We start from the raw sequence: 6,248 nt of genomic DNA, 5'->3' as shown, positions 1-6,248 counted from the left end.
TACCTCAGGTAGCCTGCGGCACTGCTGATGGCTACGGTAGCCGCCATCATTTCAACTACAGTATACTGATATAGGAAGTATCCTAGACAGATGCCTGGTTGGGTTTTCTAACTACATGTTGGTATTGCACAGATCCCCACCCGCCATCCTATAGTGTTGTCTCCCTGCGTGTTCCGGGGCTTCTGGGCAGCTGGGCCTGCCTGGGGAAGTCCTTGCAGGTGGAAGGCCATACAGAGACCTAGTGTGTGCCACTGAGCATCCCACCACTGCTGGGCAACTGGAGGACTGCAGGGGGCACAAGATGACTCTATCTTTTTATGTCACAGCAGCTACTTTGCTGACCTTCCAGTTACATTTTGGAACTGTAATACTAAGGAAGAAATAAACTAATTTGTATGATATTCTGCACTGAAATTCCATTATAGTCACTAGTGATGAGGCTCACCCCAAGGGCTTGGAGGGTGGGCCAGGGCTTATTGGTGTTGGGGGGCGAGGAGGGGCTCTCTGACCTTCCAGCATGGCATTTCTGGGTGTCCCTTGGTTCGCCCTGGGGCAGTTGCATCAGGATGGCTTTGCCAGCAGGGACAGCCTTGGGAGGCCCCAAGAACCATGGCCAAGCTGCAGGTGTGGGCTGGGGGCACTGAGGTGGGAAAGCCAGGAGCTGGAGGCTCCCTATGTCCCGATAACCCCCCACCCAGCCACAAAGAACAGGCACGCCTCCTTCCGCCAGCTGTGCCATGCCCTGTCTGAGTCACAGGCTTGTTTGTCTCCTGCCTGGGCTGACAGCTCAGGCCCAGCTGCCACTGGGACAAGCCCAGGCATCAGTGGAAAACACCCAAGAATGATGATCAAATGTCTTCCCATAAGGGTGTTTTGGGGTGGCTCCAGCATGGATTCCCAGACCGGGCAGGCCAAGGCCTCACAGGGTTTTCTCTTCTGGGGACATGGATTCAGCAAGGCTGGGGGTTCCTGAAGTCACACAGCACAGCAGTGGTGGCAGAGTTGGGACAGGGACTGGCTCAGTGTGTGGGTCAGAAGCAAGTCAGCAGGCCCTGCTCCCCACCCCTTGGAAGGGATTGCCACCACGGGCAGTTCTGACTAAGGCCTGGGAAGCCATGACTCAGAGAGTGGGTCCCCAGGGTCTCTTTGGGCCAGCCGGGCTGCTGTAGACAGACAGGAAGCACGCCTGACACTCCTCCACCCTTGGGCAGTGCAGCGGGGCTGGGAATCACGCTAGCTTGCCCAGCAACTTGCTTTCCTGTGTGAACTCTGGCAGGCTGCCTCTCTGTGCAAAGCCACAACTGGGGCCTGCCTGGGGTCCTCTCCCTCTTCCACCTGCTCAGGGTGGCCTGGAGCTTGGAGGTGGGCAGTTGGAGCCTAGGATGGGCCTGTGTCAGCAGGGCATGTGCCCTTGGGCCAGTTACTTCTTCTCAGAGCCTTGGGCTCCTCCTCTGAGGATGGGGCATGTTGGTGTGAAATGAGTTGAGCATGTTGAGTTGGGAAACAGCAGGACAGGCACCTTCAGGCAGCCCCCCTGGTCACGCTCCCTCCCTCCCTTCCAAGTCCTGGGACAGACATTCATCACAAAAGGGTTCAGCCTCTGATACTGTTTCTTGGTCTCAGTCCTTAAGGAGTAATTTTTTTTTTTTTTTTTTTTTTTTTTTTTTGAGATGCAGTCTTGCTTTTTTGCCCAGGCTGGAGTGCAAAGGTGCAATCTCAACTTACTGCAAACTCCGCCTCTCAGGTTCAAGCAATTCTCCTTCCTCAGCCTCCCAAGTAGCTGGGATTACAGGTGCCCACCACCGCAACTGGCTAATTTTTGTATTTTTAGTAGAGACGAGGTTTCGTCACATTGGCCAGGCTGGTTTAAAACTCCTGACCTCAGGTGATCTGCCTGTCTCAGGCTCCCAAAGTGCTGGGAGCCACTGTGCCCAGTCAGGAGTGATTTTCAGTGGTGTCCACTCCATCCTCAGCATACACTCAGCCCTGAGTGTGCGTGGCTGCCACATGCAGACTCCAGGGCCACACTCCCCTTTTGTCCAGGGATGTCATATGCTGGAGAACAGAATGTGGGAGGTGACCCCTGTAGGCTGCAGGGCAACCTCTCTGAACCTTAGTGTCCCCACCTGGAGAAGGGGTGTAACACCTTCCAAGGGGAGAGCTGAGGAGGAAATTGTCAACGGCTGAGTCCAAGGCTCACAGACAGAGGGCAGGGTTGGATCCAGGGCTGGGCCTGGGCCTGGGCCTGGGAGGACAGTGTCTGCCCCTTCCCCAGCCTCCCACCCCTGGCCAGGACAGGACCCTTTTCAAAGCACAATCATGCCCCTCTGTTCCCTGCTGTGGGCACCACTGTCTGGCTCCATGGGACTAGATTTTATGGGAGGGGAAGGGGCTGTGGGTAGGAAGGTGCCAGGTGCTGGACCATCGATCAGCATGGTAGGAACCTGTTGCTGGGGCTGGTGGTGGGAAAGGGGCCACTCTGAGGTGGTAGCAATTAGCCCAGCCCTATCTCTGGGCACAGAGATGAAGGGACACGTGGGGACAAGTAGGACACAGCTGGCCAGACTGCTCTTCCCCTCTCTGCCTGCTTTTTCCAGAAGAGTCAACAGATAGAACAGACAGGGTCAGGGAGGAGCCCACGGGGGACCCAGTCCCCACCACTCCAAGGGGCAGTCCCTGCAAGTGACAAAGTGGGCTCAATCCCTGTGGAACAGGTCTCAGAGGACCACAGAGTGGGGCCCCAGGGGAGGCTGGGAGCCTGAGCTGGAGGCAGGCAGCAAGTAAGGGCCAAGCTGTGCCCCTGCCCAGAAGACCTTCCTGCCCCCAGCACCCCACCCTCTGCAGACAGGCCTCCCTGGGCAGCAGCCCCCCAGCTTCCAAGGCGCTCCGTGCCTCACCAGATGCCACGCTCTCACGGACCCGATTGCTGCTCTGCCCCCTGCAGATCTGCCCCAGAGGAGCAGGTGAAAAGCCACACTGCCTGCAGCGGCCTCTGCCCCCAACTCTCCCCACTGACCCCTGCCCCAGTGCATCTGTACTGCCAGGCCTCCGTGACCACCTCCAGCCACAGGGACTGTACTCAGCCTCGGGTTCTGCGTCACAGGGTCCCATCTCCCAGACCAGCCTCCCACTTCTCAGGTGGGCCACGAAGCCTAGAGAGAGTGGGCCTTACAGGCTGTCAGTGGAAACCAGGGACTGAGCCCAGGCCCACTGGGGAGGGAGGCCAGCTCCAGGCTGTGCTCGTCAGGGCTGAGGCTTGGCTGGGCCCTCCTGCCCCAGGTTATCAGAGCTATTCTGGGAAGTGGCTTGTTTCCAGCCTCCTGGCCTTGCTCCTGATGCCACTGCCACTGCTGACAGCCCCCAACTGCTGCCCGGGCCCTGCTTACTCCAGCAGACCTCCCTGGGGAGGAGGAGCAGGAGGGCAGCAGACATCCCCCAGGCCCAGCAGAGGGCACGAGGCAGCAGGCAGGGTCCTCCACCAAAGCTCCAGGCAGAGCTCCAAAGCGCACATCTGCAGGCTTGCATCTTGGTCGCCCAGGGTGACTTCAGACAAGCTGCTTCACCTCTTGGGCTTGGAGGTGGGGTTGACAGAGGAGGTCTGTCAACCCCACCTCCACAGCAAACAGATGTGGCCATGCTGTGTCACTGCAGCGACCACACACTCTGGAGTTTCCCGGCTTTCCACATGTCCCACCAACTGTCCCACAGACCAGCAGGACATCCTGGGAATTCCGGGTCTCAAAGTCCAAGACACCTTCCCAGCCGCCCCTCCACTGTTCACTGGTGGCAGAAAACTCCTCACTTAGGACAGCTTCTAGTTCAGCCACCTAACCAGCCCCCATAGCCCACTCCCTGCAGCCCACTCACACCCGCCCCTGGGAGACCTTGCAAGCCCAGGGCCTCCTGGGCCATCCGTCCTTGGTTCTAGGCCCCCAGGTGCTTCAGTTCCTGTTCTCTGCCCCATCTGGTCCTCACCCCCAGGGATCATAACCACCCCACCACCCTAGCCCTGAAGGTGAGAGACATGGTGCCAGCACCCAGCTCAGGCAGCACACAGGAGTGCTCTGAGATGCTGGCTGGGTGCATGCTGAAGGCAGGCAGGACAGGGTGGGGGCACTGCCACTGGGCCTTGAGGTAATGGAGTTTGAGGCAGGAAGGCCACCCTTGCCAGATGCAGGGTAGCGAGGCATGGCAGGGGCCACGCTGAGCCCGAATGAGGGCTGCCCAGGAGCCAGCACAGGTAGAGAAGTCTGCGTTGGACAAGGGGAGAAGGCAGACTGGAGAGATTGCAGGGGGCCCCGAATGCCAGCTTGAGTGCCCTGGCTGAGGACTCTGTCCTAGGGGCAGAGAGCAGACAGTCAATAGCACAGGGGCCGCAGCTCCTGACACCACAGCTTCTGGATTCCTTAGATTGGCGGGGCGGGGGGGGGGGGGGGTCCCAGGCCCTCTCCCTGACCTTGCAATTGGGGATGACAGTGGCTTTCGGGGAGAGGAAAAAGTCACCTTTCCTGAGCCCACGCAGTGCTGGGCCCTTCATGCCCAGACCCCATTTATGGAAGGATGGGGCTTGGTGGCCCCTTTATTCAGCACATGAAGGCCCTGAGAGGGAAATGGAGCCCAAAGCCACTCAGCTGGTGAGGGGAGCCTAGATGAGACTCCAGGGCCACCCTGTTTCCTGCCATCAGCACTGCTGAGAGCGGCTGGGACTCAGGAAGGAAGTGTGTGAGTGTGTGTGTGTGTGTGTGTGTGTGTGTGTGTGGTGCGTGTGTGGGGGGGGTAGGCGGGGGGGGGGGGGGGGTATCCAGAACCACCTCTAGCTCAGGCCCTTCCACCAGGACCCAGCTGGCCAGGAAACCCCCTACTACTTGGATTATCAGGACCCTGGAAGGGAGGCCCTTCCTGCGGTTCCATTGCTCACTCTAGGCAGTCCTCTGGCTGAGGAATGGACAGGCCAGGGCTGGGGACAGGGACTCACCCAGGCCCAGTTTTCACACAGCCTCAGGGACATCCCTGGTCTCACTATGGGAAGACTGAGACCCAGAGGGGGAAGAGCTTACCCAGGTTCACACAGCAAATCAGGGGCCAGGGCCACTCCCTCTACTCCCCCAAGGTCAGACAGCTGCCTGCGGGATGTTGTGTGACTGTGACTACCCTTGACTGACTCCCAGCACAGCCCAGCCTCCGGCATGGCATCCTGTGGCATCAGGATTTTCAGTGGCCACGTGGCTCCTGAGCCCAGACTACAGATGGAGCCAGCCGGTGCCGTGGATGCAATGGTTTGACGACCCCATTTCCCCATCGCCCTCCCCGCCCCACCTCACTTCAGCAGAGATCCTGGGGTCAGGGGACTCACGGTGACGCTCGACAGGCTCACAATCCTCGGTGCCACACGGCTGGGAGCTCTCAGACCAGGCCTCGTGGCCACACTGGTCGCTGTCTTCCTCGGGCAGCCCCGTCTGGGTGTTGACACACTTGACCAGGCGCCGCTGGACACCACCGCCACAGAGGGCTGAGCACTGTGAGACACAAAAGGAATGAGTGTCTCCCAGGCCAGCCCTAGCAGTGGCAGCAGTGGGGGCCTCTGGGAAACCATCCCTGCGCCCTGTGCCTGACAGGCCTGCCCTTGCTCCCAGCCGCCCCCTCAGTGCCTCCTGGAGGACCTGGTCCCACTCCTAGAACCCACTTGGTGCTGGAACCCCACTCTCACTTGTGGGATCGGCTCCTGCAGAGGGGAGGGGCATGAGAACAGTGGGACAGCCCATGGGGCTGCCAGGCAGTGAGCCCCTCACATGGGACACACCTGAGAGGCCTGGGCAGGGGCCCTGGGATGGAGCCCTGATGCAGTAGTGGGCAGAGACGTGGGCAAGACAACGCTGTGCCTGAGGGACAGGGCAGAGGACCTGCAGCAGCCCTTGGGCAGGAGGGGAGGAGACAGGTTTCACAGCCAGGGCCCAGCCCACCAGGCTTCGTTGTTATTAGGTGTGGGTCTGAAAACCCTAAACTGAGTCTGTGCCAGTGTCGTGCTGTGCCTGGCCCTGTGCTTCATTGAGTTCCTTCATTTAATCCTCCCAACCCTCCTCTCCCAAGCTGTCCCAGTTTTGCAGATGAGGAAACAGGGTCCCAGCAAAGCAAAGCAACCTGCCCAGAGTCACTCAGCAGCCAGTGGGACAAAGACTCAAATGCTGGCCCAGCTGACTCCAGGACCCAGCTCAGGGCCCAAATCTGAGATTTCTGAACCCCTGAGTTCC

The sequence above is a fragment of the Macaca thibetana genome, chromosome 7, assembly GCF_024542745.1.
Source record: "Macaca thibetana thibetana isolate TM-01 chromosome 7, ASM2454274v1, whole genome shotgun sequence".
Classification (NCBI taxonomy): Eukaryota; Metazoa; Chordata; class Mammalia; order Primates; family Cercopithecidae; genus Macaca; species Macaca thibetana.
This window is presented reverse-complemented; position numbering follows the sequence as displayed.